This window comes from Musa acuminata, chromosome BXJ1-6, assembly GCF_036884655.1.
Source record: "Musa acuminata AAA Group cultivar baxijiao chromosome BXJ1-6, Cavendish_Baxijiao_AAA, whole genome shotgun sequence".
In the NCBI taxonomy this organism is placed as follows: Eukaryota; Viridiplantae; Streptophyta; class Magnoliopsida; order Zingiberales; family Musaceae; genus Musa; species Musa acuminata.
This window is the reverse complement of record NC_088332.1, coordinates 23,130,286-23,147,421: the sequence shown is the minus strand read 5'-3', so window position 1 is coordinate 23,147,421 and position 17,136 is coordinate 23,130,286.

Here is a 17,136-nt window from a genome sequence, read left to right as displayed (position 1 = left end):
TCGACGGAAGTCCGGATGGTCGTCGGAGGTTCTGTGGGAACAAATCCGAGAAGTCCAAGAGCTTGCCAAAAGAAGCTCGTCGGAACTCGCCAAGTGGATCGTCGCAAGTCTAGGAGTTTGCCGGAAGTCCGTCGGAGCATCGCCGAAGGTTCGTCGGATGTTCGCCGGAAGTTCGCCGGAAGAAGCGATTGACGCACCGGAGCAAGTTGTAGTAAATGTCTTAAGAAATATCGCAGTTAGCAAGTAGATTAAGTTAGGAATGGGAGGTGATCCCATTAACTTAATCTGGGGGCAATTGGGCCCTTGATAGACCCAAATTGGGCCGAATAGATCAACCTATTCGGACCAGAATTCCTACTAGGCGGTGGCACCGCTAGGGTCGGTTGTGGCACCGCCCAAGAGAGGGTCTCCCAGGAAAGTTGGGCGGTGCAACAGCCCCAGGCAAGCGGTGGCACCGCCTGGGCTCAGTCTCCAAGCAAGACTGGGTAGTGCAACCGCCCCTAACAAGCGGTGGAACCACCTGAGCTCGGTCTCCGAGCTCTGCCAGGCAGTGCAACCGCCCTAGTTAGGCGATGGCATTGCTAGGGCTCAGTATCCGAGCGAGACTAGGCGGTGGCACCGCCCAGAGGCTCAGACTCCAAGCTGTCAGGCGGTTGTACCACCCCAGTCAGGAGGTGGTACCGCCAGGACCCTGAAATCCAGAAAAAGATATTTTTGAGCTCCAAATTCAAACTAGTTTGGGGCCTATATATACCCCACCCTTTAGTGCATGAAAGGGCACTGAAAGCTTGATCTTACTCTGTGATTTTAGAGCTCAAAAGTGTTATAAAATCTAGAAGTTCTCCTCTCTATTTTCTTCCAGGTTTTGATCTTTCAAGAGAGGAGAGAAAAGTTTGTAAGGGTTGTCTCCTAAGCCCGTCAAAAGGAGTGAAACTATAAAAGGGTGGTTGGCCTTCGCCTATTGAAGGAAGGTCTCTAGTGGACGTCGGTGACCTTCTTGGTGAAGGAAGCCAAAAGTGGATGTAGGTCAAGATTGACCGAACCACTCTAAATCTCGGTTTGTATTTACTTTGAGCATCTTATCTTTACTACAAACCTCCTCAGTAGCTTACTGCCTTCTGCTCATTTACAAATGTGTTTCTTAGTTAAGTATTTTCTGAATCGACGTTAAGACAAAAATCAGTTTTATTGTACGAACACCATATTTTAGTTTGCGCTTACATTCTGATTTCTATCTTAACTGCAAACTACCTTCCTTACTTTACTTCAAATACGTTTCCTTAAGCTTTCAAGTTATTATCTGCACGAAATGACTTTTACGTCGGAATCGGATTTTAACGTACGAACGCAGTTTTAATCGTCGAAAGTTTTCCGCTACACTAATTCACCCCCCCCTCCCTCTTAGTGCTCTTGATCCTAACAATTGGTATTAGAGTGGGGTTAACTCTCAAACGGATTAAAACCCAAGAGAGGTGGCATACGTCAGAAACCAAGAGGGCTACTCTATTACATGTCCACCCATGTTCAATGGGACGGACTACACCTATTGGAAGACCCGAATGAGGATCTTCCTTATTTCAATGAATTTTGAACTTTGGAATATTGTCGAAAATGGATTTTCGAAGTCTTCTCTTCCAATGATCGATTGGAATGAATTGGAGAAGAAGACTTTCGCTCTTAAAGCAAAGGCTATGAATGCCTTATTTTGTGCTCTTGAGAAAAATGAGTTCAATCGTGTTTCGGTTTGTGAAACCGCGTTTGATATTTGGCATATACTCGAAGTGACTCACGAAGGCACAAGTAGAGTGAAAGAGTCAAAAATCAATCATTTGATACATTCTTTTAAACTTTTCCGAATGAAACCGAGCCAAACTATTGGCGACATGTACACCCGTTTCACGGATATCGTCAATGGTCTAAAAGGACTCGGCAAAAGTTTTTCCGATTTTGAGCTCATAAATAAGATTCTAAGATCCCTTCCTAAAAGTTGGGACCCTAAAGTCACTGCTATTCAAGAGGCTAAAGATTTAAACAACCTCCCTCTTGAAGAACTAATTGAGTCATTAATGACCTATAAAATGACTTGCAAGGCTCATGAAGAGCAAGAAGACATACTTCCAAAGAACAGGAAGGATATGACACTTAGAACTTTAGATGACCACTTAAGAGAAAACTCAAGTGATGAGGACTGTGACGATGACGATGACTTGGCACTTCTAACAAGGAAATTCAAAAAATTCATTAAGAGAAACAAGTTTAAAAGTGACATAAAAAATAAACTTGAACACAAAAATGACCAAGTTATTTGCTACGAGTACAAAAAGCCGGGACACTATAAAAGTAATTGTCTCCAAGCCAAGAAGAGAACATCAAAGAAAAAGACGCTCAAAGCAACATGGGATGACTCGAGCGCGTTCGAAGAAGAGGAGTCCAACACCGAGCAAGTTGCTCATTATGCCTTAATAGCAATCGGAGAAGACGTAACAAATTTAATTGATGTAGATTTATCATTTGATGAATTATTAAATGCCTCCCATAACTTATTTAATGAATGTAAAATAATTCGTAGAAAATATAAATTGTTAAAAAATAAGTATGATAATCTTGTTAGCAATTTTGATAAATTAAAAACTGAATATCATGATAGTTTAGCTCAATGTGAAAAATGTCATGATCTAGAAACTTTCCAAAAGGAAAACTTGCTACTTAAGGACACCTTTAAGAAATTTACGGTTGGTAGTAAGTCTTTGAACATTATCCTTGCAAACAAGGGTCACGTTCCCAAAAGAAGTGGAATCGGATTTTGTAATATCCCTCACTTTTGAAAATTATTAATGAGGATTTATATGTAAATTGGAGGACCTATATGTAAATATAGAAATTTCAAGGACTAAACTGTTAAGTTGCAAAAAGAAAAAAAAATAAAGAAAACCAAAAATTTCGGTTTTATCCCACCGCCTCCCACGCTCTCTCTGTTTCTTCGAGAAACAGAGAGAGGAGCGGTGGGGCGTGGGGAGAAGAAGAAGAGAAGTTGAGGGAGAAGAGAAGAAGAAGAGGGAAAAGAAGAGATTAGGAAGAAGAGGGAGAAGAGAAGAAAAGAAGAAGAAGAATAAGAGGGGGAAGATGGAGAGGAGAGAGAGAGAGGCAGCAACTGCAGCTAGGGCTGCAGCACCTCTGTTTCCCGCAGGTGGAAACAGAGGAGAGGATGTGTGGGGCATTGGGGAGGAGAAGGGAAGAGGAAGAAGAAGAAGAAGAAGAGAGGAGGATAGTTGTGGCAAGGCTACAGCGAGGAGGTGTGTGGCGTTAGGGAGGAAAAGGGAAGAGGAGAAGAAGAGGGAAAAGAGAGGGAAGAAGGAGAGGAGCGAGAGGTGGCAGCAGCTAGGGCTGCAGCACCTCTGTTTCCTGCAGGTGGAAACAGAGGAAAGGTGTGGGGCATTCGAAGAGGAGAAGAAGAAGAAGAGGAAGAGAAGAGGAAGAGGAAGTAGGAGAAGAGGTTGTGATACCTCTGTTTCTTGCAGAGGAAACAGAGGAGAGGGTGTGTGTGACGCCGAGGAGGAGGAGGGAAGAAGAAGAGGAGAAGAAGAAGAGAAGGGAAAGGAGGAGCTGCGGTTGCGGCGGTGGAAGCTGCAGCTGGAAGAGAAGGAGAGGAAGAGATGGTGAGGAAGAAGAGAAGAAGTAGAAGCGGGTGAAGAGGCAGCACCTCTGCTTCCTGCAGGAGGAAACAGAGGAAAGGAGGTGCTGTTTGTCGGGGAGAAGAAGGGGAGGAAGGAGAAGAAGAGAGAAGAGAAGAAGAAGAAAGGAAGGAGAAGGAAGAGGAGAAGGGAAAGAAGTAGCTGCGGCTGCGACTGTGGCAGCTATAGCTGTGGCAGGGAAAGAGGAAGAGAAAGGAAGAAGAGGCTGCGGCTGCGGCGATGGCAGCTACAGTTGGAAGAGAAGAAGAAGAGGAAGATGAGCAGGGGAGGAAGAAGAGGCTATGGCTGTGGCTGAGGCTGCGACTGCAGCAGTGCAGTTGGGAAAGAAGAGAAGGAAAGGAAGAAGAAGAGAAAGGAAAAGGGAAGAAGAGAGAAAGAGGAGAAGGGGAGGCAGCTGCGGTAGTGGCAGCTACAGCTGGAAGAGCAGGAGAGGAAACAGAGCAGGGGAGGAAGAAGAGGCTGCGGGTGTGGTGGCTGCGGCCGTGGCTGCGACTGCGGTTGCGGCTGCGACGTTGGCTACGGTAGCTGTGGTAGCTGCGGCAGCGGTGGTGGCTGCAGCAGCTGCTTTTGGGAAAGAGAAAGAAAGAAAACGAGTGCACAAAACGAAACAAGGAGGGGATGGAGGAAAAGTAGAAAAAGGATTCGAGCGTACACCTTCTTCGAATCTTTGGACCAAAACCTTCAAAAGGCAAGTTTCCCGATCATTTCTCCTGTTATTGTTCTAATATTTCCTATTGCAAGTGTCCTGATCTTTCCTTACTGCAATTTTATCTCTACATTGCTTTGAAAATGATGAACTTTGAATTGTTCTAGCCTTGTATTTGATATATCTTCTGTTTAGACGTAACGATTCGTATCTATGCAACTTTCGAGATTCTAACCTTTCTACCTTGTTATGGTTATTACTTCATGTATTGACCTCTGATTTGGACAAAACTTATTTGATCAGAATATAGACTCATAAACCTTTCTTTTGATAGCTTTCTTGAGTATATTGGAGCACAATTGATAGTTTGAATCATTTGATCAATGTGCCTCTTGAATTCTACTAGAAATCGAGTTTTGGTCGATTTCACATATTCTGGTTTCATTCTTTTGGAAATTGATTTGCATCGTATTGACTCATAAAGGCATATGTACATTTCATTGTTCCGCATGTGCTTCCGATATGTCCCAATTTATTGTTCACAATACCCTTTTGTACTCTGGTGTTTGTGGGATTATTTGGACCTTTGCCAGAAATGGTAAAGGGTATGTGCTTAGAGCCCGCGATGCTCTAGATTATGTTTGGTGGTCATTCAGAAATGGATGGACCATATTATGTTTGGAATCCCACTTCACCTTCTATCTGTTTGATATGAAATTCAGAGCCGACCTAGTACTTGGGTAGGGTGAGAGGGCTCGAGTAGGAAAGGCCTACCCGTGGATGTAGTCGAGAACTCATCACGGCGTGGAGCCACCACTGAGTTAAACCTCACATGTACTATGCTTAGGTACGACATCTGAACTTCTATTTCGTATTCATTTTTTGATATACTCCGAAATATTTCATCTGTTATTGTTACACTTCGAAATGTTCCATACGCCGTTGATATGCTCCGGAACATTTCATACGCCATTGATGAGCTCCAAAATGTTTCATTCGTTATTGATATGCTCCGAAACATTTCATTCGTTGTTGATATGCTCCGAAATGTTTCATCTGTTATTGTTACGCTTTGAAATGTTCCATACGTCGTTGATATGCTCCGGAACATTTCATACGCCATTGATAAGCTCCGAAACATTTCATTCGTTATTGATATGCTCCGAAACATTTCATTCGTTGTTGATATGCTCCGAAATGTTTCATCTGTTATTGTTACACTTCGAAATGTTCCATACGCCGTTCATATGCTCCGAAAACATTTCATACGCCATTGATGAGCTCCGAAACGTTTCATTTGTTATTGATATGCTCCGAAACATTTCATACGTCATTGATATGCTCTGAAATGTTTATTCTATTATTGTTACGCTTCGAAATGTTCCATATATCATTGATATGCTCCGGAACATTTGATACACTATTGATATGCTCCAATTACTCTATGCTCCATTTGCTATAAATTGATATGTTCTAAAATGTCCTATTTGCCATTGATATGCTCCGGAACATCTCGTACGCTATTGATATGCTTCAATTACTCTATGCTCCATTTGCTATGACCTGATATGTTCTTAAATGTCCTATTTGTCATTGATATGCTCCGGAACATCTCGTACACTATTGATATGCTCCAATTACTCTATACTCCATTTGTTATGAACCAAATATGTTTTGAATGACATGACACATATGATTTTATATCTAATGAGATGGTATCCTTGAGAAATCTTGTATTCTGCCTTTCATTATAATATCTTACTTGTTTGAAACCGTTCCTTTTGTTCTGAATATGCTTTGTCACTTGCTGAACTGTTTTTAGCTCACCCCGTTGTTGTATAAATTTTTCAGGATAACTTATCGCTTGCTTAAATGTTAAGATTGGGCTGAGGCAGTGGAAAGCTAAAAGATTTTGGGCAGATCTTTATTAGTATATATGTTTTTCTTGTATAAGCACACGCTGCATCTAATGAAATGTTGACGATGAATCTAAACTTGTGGATTTTGTAAAAGTTTAAAGGACCTCTCATGTTTAAGATTCTGGAATGTTAAGTTTTATTCGTGTAACGATATGAACTTATGGTAAACGTTGGTTTTATGATTGTACAAACTCCCACACTTGTGAATTTATGTTGTGGTTATTATTTTGGTGAGTTGGGTTCAGATTTTATGAATCATCGAACGATGTGTTATATGTTTACGAACTGCACAGGGTTTATAAATTTGTGAATTTATGTTGTGGTTATTATTTTGGTGAGTTGAGTTCAGATTTTATGAATCATCGAGCGATGTGTTGTATGTTTATGAACTGCACAGGGTTTATAAATTTATAGATTATAGAGGTAAAATTTTGATATGAATGTTTTCTTAGTGACCTCAAATGTTAGTTTGGATCCTGGATTGATTTGTTTTCTTGAATTTTAATATTATCGATATTTTGAGGGGCGTGACAGATTTGTGAGAAGTCCTCACCAAAATCTAACCACCTTCATAAAAGGCCTCATCTTATATGTTCGACACCAAAGCAAATGCAACTTTTGTTGCAAATATAAACACAAAACGTATCAGTGTCCATTCAAGAAAATTAGTTCGAACAAATTAATTTGAGTTCCTAAAGGAACCATGATAAACTCTATGCAACATGATAAACAATGTAGATCAGTTTTTGAGGCACCCAAAAGTAAATGGGTACCTAAAAATCACCCCTTCTTGTAGAAATATACACCATCAAAAGCTAGGAGCAAGAGATAATATCTTGCTTTTTGGGTACTCGATATTCATAGCTCGAGATCCAAAAGAACACGTAATGCTCTCTAGCCTAAATAGTAAAAAGAGGATTAGAAAATTAATATTATAGAGTGATACTAATACAATCCTGTTTAATCCCTCAGATTTTGAAACTCATAATTCTCCCTTCACATACCCTCCAGATTTCTGAACTCATCGAATTGATTTCTTCTTTACCTTCGGATCCAACTATATTATGAACTTACGTCTTGCAAGCAAAGTTTGTTATAAACTTGTGAAGCTTACCAACTTGGATAATAAGTTATGAACATGTCTAAAATTGTATACGACATTTAAAGTAGAATATGCGCATCACAAGATCTATCTTGAACGTACGAAATTTCTCATCTTGAAATGGAAACTCTTACGTAATTACGAAAGTAAAGTTGATTGCTCCACAAATGAAAACTCTCATCAAGTTGAAAACATCCAAATCAGCTTGTACAACCCCCAAACAAGTGCTCACCGCCTATAGGCAGTGGCACCGCCCAGCTGGCGGTAGCGCCACCGGCTGTCACGGGTTGCAAGCGGTTGCACCGCCCCAACCAGTAATGCAACCGCCCGCAATCTTGCCCCCTTTTAAACCGAGCTAGGGCCGGCGGTGGAACCGACCCCAACTCACTCCCTTCCCCTCTTTACACCACCAAAGCTTCTCCACCTCATTTTCTCCCATCTTAACATCCCAAATACTCCTCATTTCAAAGCAAAAGATCAGCAATCTCTCCTTCTCCTAAGGATCTCACTTAAGGTATTCTCTAAGAAGACTTTAAATTCTATTTTTGAGTCATTTACTCTTGCTCATTACTATCTTCTTAAATAGCAGTAATTATAGGCTCTAGAAGATCCTCTAGGGACAAAGGGAAGAGGAGATTAGAAGAAGACTTTGATCTTACCCTTTTCGATTCAAAATATCATGCTGAAAAATTTTCTTCCTTCGAATTTAGAAGTGTCAATAAGGGAAAATATGTAGATCTAGATAAACTAAGAGACTTAGAGACAATCCAATAGTTTACAAACTTAGATCTACTCCCAATTTTACAAATTAGTGAACCCATCTATCCAAGACTTGTTAGATTATTTTACAACAATCTACAAGTAGATGAAGAAGAAAGAGTGTCTACCTATCTCTTAGGATAACACATCTCCATTATGGATAGATTCATTTACAACATGATAGGCATTCCCGTAAAAAATAGAGGTCTTTATTTTAGAGGTTCGTGGGATAATGAAATAGTTGACACAACATATGTTGAAGCCTTAGGAACAATTTTCGGTAATCCCAACTTAGTGATAGTTCCTAAAAGCTGTGAACATCTATTACCACTAAACACTAAGGTACTTCATCATATCATAACTAGCATCATTCTCCCTAAACAATACCATCATGATGAAGTAAGTTAAATGGAATTAGGAACCATGTTTTGGATCATGAAAGGACATAACATATGTTTTGGTTACCTTATCCAACAAAACATGATAGAACTATCTAAGAAAGACATGATGCTTCCATATGGTGGTATAATCACTAGAATACTTAAAGCCTACAATATTCCAATACCACCCAATGAAGAAGTGATGAAAGTAGACTGGTTTAGCATAATAAATAAAAATCTACTTCACCGATTGAGATGTTTTTATAGAAATAGTAATTGGGTTAGAATGCCTAGAAGAACCGATCCCCCTCAACCTGAACCAGAACCCGAAACACCAGTCTTTAGGGATACTCAATCTCCTCCGATCTGTCCCTTTGAGGAAACACATCCATTTGAGTAAGCTCTTACATCATCTATCGAAGACATTGGGATTTGGATGGACCGATTTGAAGAAAGACAATATTGGCTTGAACATCGACAAGATTAAATCATATCTGAGCTGCAACAAATTCATCGATAATTTGACTCTTTATTTAGGCATTTTAATTTTTCACCTCCTAAATAAGCTTGTATATGTGGACACAATCACCTCTTGTTGTAACCATTATGTTGTTGTAAACTCTTTATGTTACTCACCTTGATCACAATGCCTTGATGACTACTAATCTTTGATATGGTTACTTGATGTATTAATTAGTGAGAATATGCAGGGTTACGTTGCTTAATCTCATTACTCATCGTCGGATTTCATGTTGAAATTAAATGTTTCTATAATGCCTACTTTGAAAACCTTATGTCTTAGTTTCCATGATAAATATGATTTGAGAAAGTAATATAGCCATGAAATTGATGTGTCATTTCCATGATGTTAATGTGTCATACTATGATGTTGATGTATTGCCATGATGTTAATGTGTCATTATATTGCCATAATACTAAACATCAACTAGCTAATATTTTTATAAAACCTCTAAGTGAAGAACAATTTGATATGTCCGAATGCATAAACTTGTTAAAATCATTTTTCGGACTTTATCGATTGAATGATCAAATCATTTGATTGCCATTACATGCCTAAAATTACATGTTGGAAATTATGTGTTTTGGATATAAAAATTTCTATAACAATGAGCATATTTTGTCTTCATGATTGTATTTGAAAATCTATAGTATAGTCTTGTCCGAATGCATGAAAGTGTTAATTTCATTTTCAGATTCTCTTAACTAGTGGTATCCTAACAATCGAATTTTCTTGATACATTATCCTTTTCCAAACTTAATAAGCATATGTGATATCGAGTTTGATTCTCATCATTGATTTTTGACATGTGGAATCAACTAGCAAAAACATCTCTCATATACTTATCATGTGAAAAATATTTTTTGAGAAATGGATTTGCTAAAATGATTCCATAACTTTATTCAAAGTAAACTCACAAATAGCTGGTATCACAAATAGCTTTCCTCCTTCATGCAAAAAGATAATAACAAATAAAAAGGAAGAAGTATTCAAAGTTATCTCCATGTCATGTTTTTTTTGAGATGTTTGCATAATTGGTATCCTATCACTCACTGTTGGAAAATGACATGAACCTAGTTATGACATGAATAAATACCGCACTTATGCTTAAAATTTATTTATATCGTTCTCCTTTTTGTTGATGACAAAGGGAGAGAGATATATGAATTGATACTATGAGTATTGATGCTATGATTATGTCATCAAAAATATATGAATTAATGATAACTATGATTGCTATATTTGCATTATGCCATGTTTGCATCATGTTAAGATATCAAGAACTTACATTGTAATTTTACGTGTTGATATCTTATCATGTGATGAAATGCTACGATTGCTAAACACTTGAAATGGTTGCTTTACATTAAGATATCAAAAGCTTAAATTGTAAATTTACATGTTGATATCTTAGGTTGAAATGCTACCATCATTCATATTTAAAATGTAAAACTTGAGAATGGATGTCAAGTCTTGACATCATTTTTAGTAAGATATATCATGATAGGAATCATGATGGGAGTAATTGATAAAGTTAAGAGTTCTTAACTTATCAATAAGTCTATTGATTTCAAAGGCTTTGAATTCAAGAATAACTTATCTCAAGTATGGCATATAGATAGGGGGAGTTAAGGTTAACTCCGTTATCAATTGATTGTCATCATCAAAAAGGGAGAGATTATTGAATCTCGGATTTTGATGATGAAGTCAATTGTCATTTGTTATCTAATCCATATGTTGAGATAAGTGTGCATGATTAACTATGATGAAAGTAAGACATGCAGCAGGAGTTGCACCGGAGTCAAGACTTGTTGAATCTCGTATTTTGATGATGAAACCACTTGATATATGTTTATGATTTAATCTGCGTTTTGATTGACGCAGGCTGCTTCAATCAGGATGAGACAATTAAAAGAGGAAAAATCATGTTGTGCTAGAGGAACATGTCAGAAGATTGGACGTCGGGCCGGTGGATCGGTCGACGTATCGATAGAAGGCTTCAGGTCGTGGACTCGGGCATCAGGCCAAGAAAAGCGGGTATTGTGCCAAGGATATCGGAGTTGCAGAGTCAACTGCCCGATTGGGCAATAGGCCGTAGGAGAGGACGATGTGCCGAAGAATCGGATGAAGCGTCGAGGGACCAATGACATGCCGGACAACTTGGTTAATTGCTTAGGATTAATTGTCTCGATCGAAGTTTTGTTTTACATGTGCAGGATTAACTACGATGAAAATAAGATATGCAACAGGAGTTGCACCGGAGTCAAGACAATGATCACGTTGGGAGTTCGAGAGTTCGACGGAAGTTCGGACCCTTAACTTAATCTTGGGGCAATTGAGCCCCTGAAAAACCTAAATTGGGCCGAATGGATCAACCCATTCGGACCCTGATTTCTGCCAGGCGGTTGAACCGCCCAAGCCAGGAGGTGGCACCGCCTGGGCTAAGTCTCCGAGTGAGATTGGGCAGTGCAACCGCCCCAGCCAGGAGGTGGCACCGCCTGGGCTCAGTCTCCGAGCGAGACTGGGCGGTGCAACCTCCCCTGACAAAGGTGGCACCGCTTGGGCTCGGTCTCCGAGCTCTGACTGAGTAGTGCAACCGCCTCAGTTAGGAGGTGGCACCGCTTGAGCTCGGTCTTCGAGCTCTGGTAGGAGGTTCAACCGCCCTTGACAGGAGGTGGCACCGTCTAGAGGCTCAGTCTTCGAGCTCTGCCATGCGGTGCAACCGCTCCAGTCAGGAGGTGCAACCGCCAGATCCCAGAATTCTGGGAATTGACGATTTTGAGCTCCAAATTCAAACTGGGTTGGGGCCTATAAATACCCCACCCATTCAGCACTGAAAGGGCACTGAATATACACCGAAATCCTGATCTTGTTCTGTGACTTTTAGAGCTCAAAATTGTTGTAAAGGCCAAAAGTTCTTCTCCCTCTTTTCTTCCAAGTTCTGAGCTTTAAAGAGAGGAGAGAAAATTCTATAAGGGTTGTCTCCTAAGCCCGTCAAAAGGAGTGAAACTGTAAAAGGGTGGTTGGCCTTCGCCTATTGAAGGAAGGCCTCTAGTTGATGTCGATGACCTCGTTGGTGGAGGAAGCCAAAAGTGGAGTAGGTCAAGATTGACTGAACCACTCTAAATCTCGGTTTACATTTACTTTGAGCATATTATCTTTACTGCAAACCTCCTCTAAAGCTTACTGCTTTCTACACATATTCGATCGGGTTTCAAGCTTTGCACTTTCCGAATCGGCGTTTAGACGTAAAACAGTTTCATCGTACGATCATCATATTTCTGTTTGTGTTTACGTTTTGATTTCTATCATAACTGCAAGCTGCCTTTGTATCCTTGCTTAAACTGCATCTCGCTTAATCAAGTGATTTACGAACAGCATTTAGACGTAAATCAATTTTTTCGTACGAATATCATATTTCAGTTTGCGCCTACTATATGATTAGAATCATAACTGCAAACTGCATTTATATCTTTGCTACATCTCGCTTAAACAAAAGTTAAAGTGATTTACGAATCGACTTTCTTACCAAAATCACTTTTATCGAACGAACGAAGTTTTTATTTTTCGTAGAAGGTTTTCCGCTGCACTAATTCACCCCTCCTCTTAGTGCTCTTGATCCTAACAATTGGTATCAGAGCCCGGTATTTCTCATTTCGGATTTACACCCTAGAGAAATGGCTCTTCATAGCTTTCAAGAGGGTTTTTCGGTTGTTCATCAACAGTTGTTTAACGGATTGGACTACACTTATTGGAAAACTCGAATGAGAGTTTTCTTGATTTCTATAAATTTGGACTTATGGAATATTGTTGAAAACGATTTTCAACTTCCCTCTAAACCGATGAACGAATGGTCGGATTTGGAGAAGAAGTATTTTTCTTTAAACGCAAATGTTGTGAATGCCTTATTTTGCGCTTTGGACAAAAATGAGTTCAATCAGATTTCTATGTGCGAAACGACTTTTGACATTTGGCGAGCACTTAAAATCACGCACAAGGGAACTAGTAGAGTCAAAAACTCGAAAGTTAACATTTTATTGCATGATTTTGAGCTTTTTCGAATGCAACCAAGCGAGACTATAGGCGACATGTACACCCGTTTCACGGATGTCATCAATAGTTTAAGAGCTCTTGGAAAATGTTTTTCGGATTTTGAGCTCACAAACAAGATTTTACGTTCTCTTTCTAAGAAGTGGGATTCAAAAGTAACTGCAATATAAGAAGCTAAAAGCCTAAACAACTTACCATTTGAAGAACTAATTGGTTCGTTGATGACATATGAAATGGTGCACAATGCACATGATGAACATGATGAACAAAATCACCTTCCAAAGAACACGAAGGATTTGGAACTCCGGACAAATGAATACCATTTGAGCGATGACTCAAGTGATGAGAACAATGATGAACTTGAACTTCGAACACTAAATCTTAATAAGTTTATTAAACAAAAATCTAAAATAAATAATAAACTTGAACGAAGGAAGATGCCAAAGAAGAAGAACACAAAGTGGGATGAATCGAGCTCCTCCGAAGACGAGGAGAAAATCAAGAAAGGCGAGGTGGCAAACTACGCCTTAACCGCTTTCAATGATGAGGTAATCGAAATCCCCCTAATTTATTTTGAAATTACTTGATGCTTTCATGATGTATTTTCTTTTTTAGTTTAGAATTAATGTTTAAGAAAAAAAAATTGTGATCATGCTAGTAATTTCAAAAATGATAATATTGCATATTTTATGATAAACAAACAAAATGATTTTGATTGAAAATATGAAATCATGGTTAAGAAGTAATAATGTGTATCATGTTGATGTCCATTGTTATTTCTCGATTTTGAGTATAGTAAATCATGTTTAATTTAAAGTTATGATTAATGAGTATATATTTTTGAAATTATGTATGATGATTCTTGATAATTATGGATTATCGATTTTCATGATAATAACAGTGGCTTTAAAAATTGATGCATGTTTGACATAAATTAAATAGGCATGGTTATATGAAATAGTGTAAGTGTCATGCTTGACGATTGCATACTCAATGATGCATAATGATATAATAAAAACACTAAATGTTTGAATACCATGATTTATGATTTTATGCATGAAATTTTAAAGTTATACATGATGATTTTTGTGACTTATTGGTCTTGATGGTTTTATGATGAAATTCATTTTACGATCCTAAACATTGATGCATGTTTTCATTTGACATAAATGAAAAGGCATGCTAACATAAAATCGATCAGTTAATATGAAACACTTAAAAAAGGGAGAAAAATATATTATCAATGAAATCATGAATCTATTTATGTTATAAATTTTGTGAGCCATAAAAATGATTTTGATGATTTAAATTTGAAATGAGTTTTATCAAAATCATGATCATGATTTGTCAAATTGAATGAATTGAAAATGAATGATGATTTTTCTCTTGAATGATTGTGACCTGTATTCCTTGTATTCATGATATGATTTTTATGCAATTCTTTATATTCATGAAAGGTTTATCTCATCACCCAATTATTTTCTTCTTGGTATTCTTTATGTGATGATATGAATACATGAAATATTCATTAATTTATTTTGATGTATACAAATGAAAAGTTATGATCATGCATGGTAGGATATAATTTAACAAAATTGATACCATCATGATATGAAACATTTATGATTTGCAATGATGCACGCAATACTTGAGCTTTTTAATTATGATGTGATGTATTGCATATGATGTGAATCATGAATGTTATGAGTTGTTGCTAAAATGAAGTATTATAAATGTTGATTTAATGTCATGAATGCTCTAAAATGATGAATGTTTGGTATCATGATCAAAATGAAGTGATAAATACTTAAAAAATATTGATTTAATGTTCGGTATCATGAACACTTTATTATCATACATGAAAATAGTGATAAATACTTTGAAAATAAATGTTTGTATCATGTTAGATGGTTTGACATATTGTGCATGATAAGCTATAAAGATGATTGAAACAATGATTGAAATAATAGGAATGATGATTTGGAATCATATAATAATGAGTTTATATGTTTTAAAAATATATGATGATAATGATGCATGCAATGATGAAATATTCATGATAAAATAATTGTTTTGACATTCAAGACTTGAATTTTCATCAATGCTATTTACCTTTGTCATAATTTAGAAATTAACGTAAAGGGTCTTCCCTTCTTTTTGACAATGACAAAGGGGGAGCAAAACATGCTTGAAAGCTAATTTGCTAGCTCATATAATTCAAAAAAAAAGGAGAAAGAAAATAATTACACTTCTCAAAAGAAAAGGAATTGCTATCTTGAACATCACCAAGAAGTGCTATCTTGCAAATCTCAAGATGCACAAATGCAAACATGCAAAATTTGTAATTTTGCACATCATTAAAATTTATGATGCTTTGGTGATTATGCATGTTCTAAAATGTTATAAGATTCACTAGCTTGCATGATGTAGAACTTGCTGTATTGAACATCACCAAGGAATGATATCTTGCAGAAGCAAAAAGTTCACTTGCACATCTAGCAAAACTTATATTTCAAGAAACAAGAGTTGCTTTCTTGAACATCTCAAAATTACTAGCTTGCGTGTCTTAAAATTGTAAACTTGCCATCGTACTACCATGATAATGAGCATGCCTTATCTTCATGATTGTATTTGAAAAACTATGGCAAAAATACGTCCGAATGATTGAACGTGCTAAAATTATTTTTTGAACTTTCTTGATTGAATGATCAAATCACTTGATTGCCATAATGATTTTACACAATTACATGTTGGAAATTATGTGCTTGAATACAAAACTTTCATGATAACAAGCATGCTTTACCTTCATGATTGTAATTGAATATCTATAGCAAAACCTTGTCCGAATGCAAGAAAGAGTCAAATTTCATTTTCGGATTCTCTTGATCCTAACAATCAGATTTTCTCAATACATTACTCTCTTCCGAACTTAACAAGCATATGTCATATCAAGTTTAGTTCATATTATTGATTATTGACATGTGTAATCAACTAGCAAATACATCTCTCATACACATATGTGAAAAATATTTTTTTGAGAAATGGATTTGATGAATATGGATGAAAGTGTTTTTACTTGCAAGGATTTGTTTCACATACATATCTTGATCCTTGTAAAAATGAAGCATGATTTAATCTCTCATCGATTTTAACTTTACTCGAAGTAAACTCACAAATAACATGTATCACAAATAGTCTTCCTCCTTCACGCAAAAAGATAATAACAGATAAAAAAAAAAGGAAAAAGTTTTCAAAGCTATCTCCATGTCATGTTTTCCTTGAGATGTTTGTATAATTGATATCCAATCACTCATTGTTGGAAAATGACATGAACCTAGTTATGACATGAATAATTATAAGTACTTATGCTTAAAATTTGCTTATATCGTTCTCCTTTTTGTTGATGACAAAGGGGAAGAAATATATGAATTGATGCTATGAACACTGATGCTATGATTATGCCATGCTTGCATCATCAAGAGATATATGAATTGACATGATTGTCATATTTGCAATGCTTGCATCATCAAGAGATATATGAATTGATGCTATGATTGCCAAATTTGCATTATGCCATATTTGCATCATGCGTTAAGATATCAAGAACTTGTATCGTAATTTTACGCGTTGATATCTTACCATGTGATGAAATGCTACAATTGATAAACACTTGAAATGTTTGCGTTATGATATCAAAAGCTTACATCGTAATTTTAATGTTGATATTTAATAATAGCAAACTTGCATGATGATAAAACTTGATATTATGTTTTTCATGCAATGAGTTGAACCAATATCACAAACACTTGATTGTGGTACTTCTCCTTTTTGTTGATGACAAAGGGGGAGAAGTATGTTGATGACATGACATGTTATGCATAAGTTTATGCATAAGTTTATGATGACATGTTGCTTGGACTTTTGAATCCAAGAGTTTCTATCAATATGGCATATTGATAGGGAGAGTTTGTTTAAACTCCGGGAGTTAAGGTTAACTCCGTCATCAAGTAGTTGTCATCATCAAAAAGGGGGAGATTGTTGAATCTCATATTTTGATGATGAAACAAC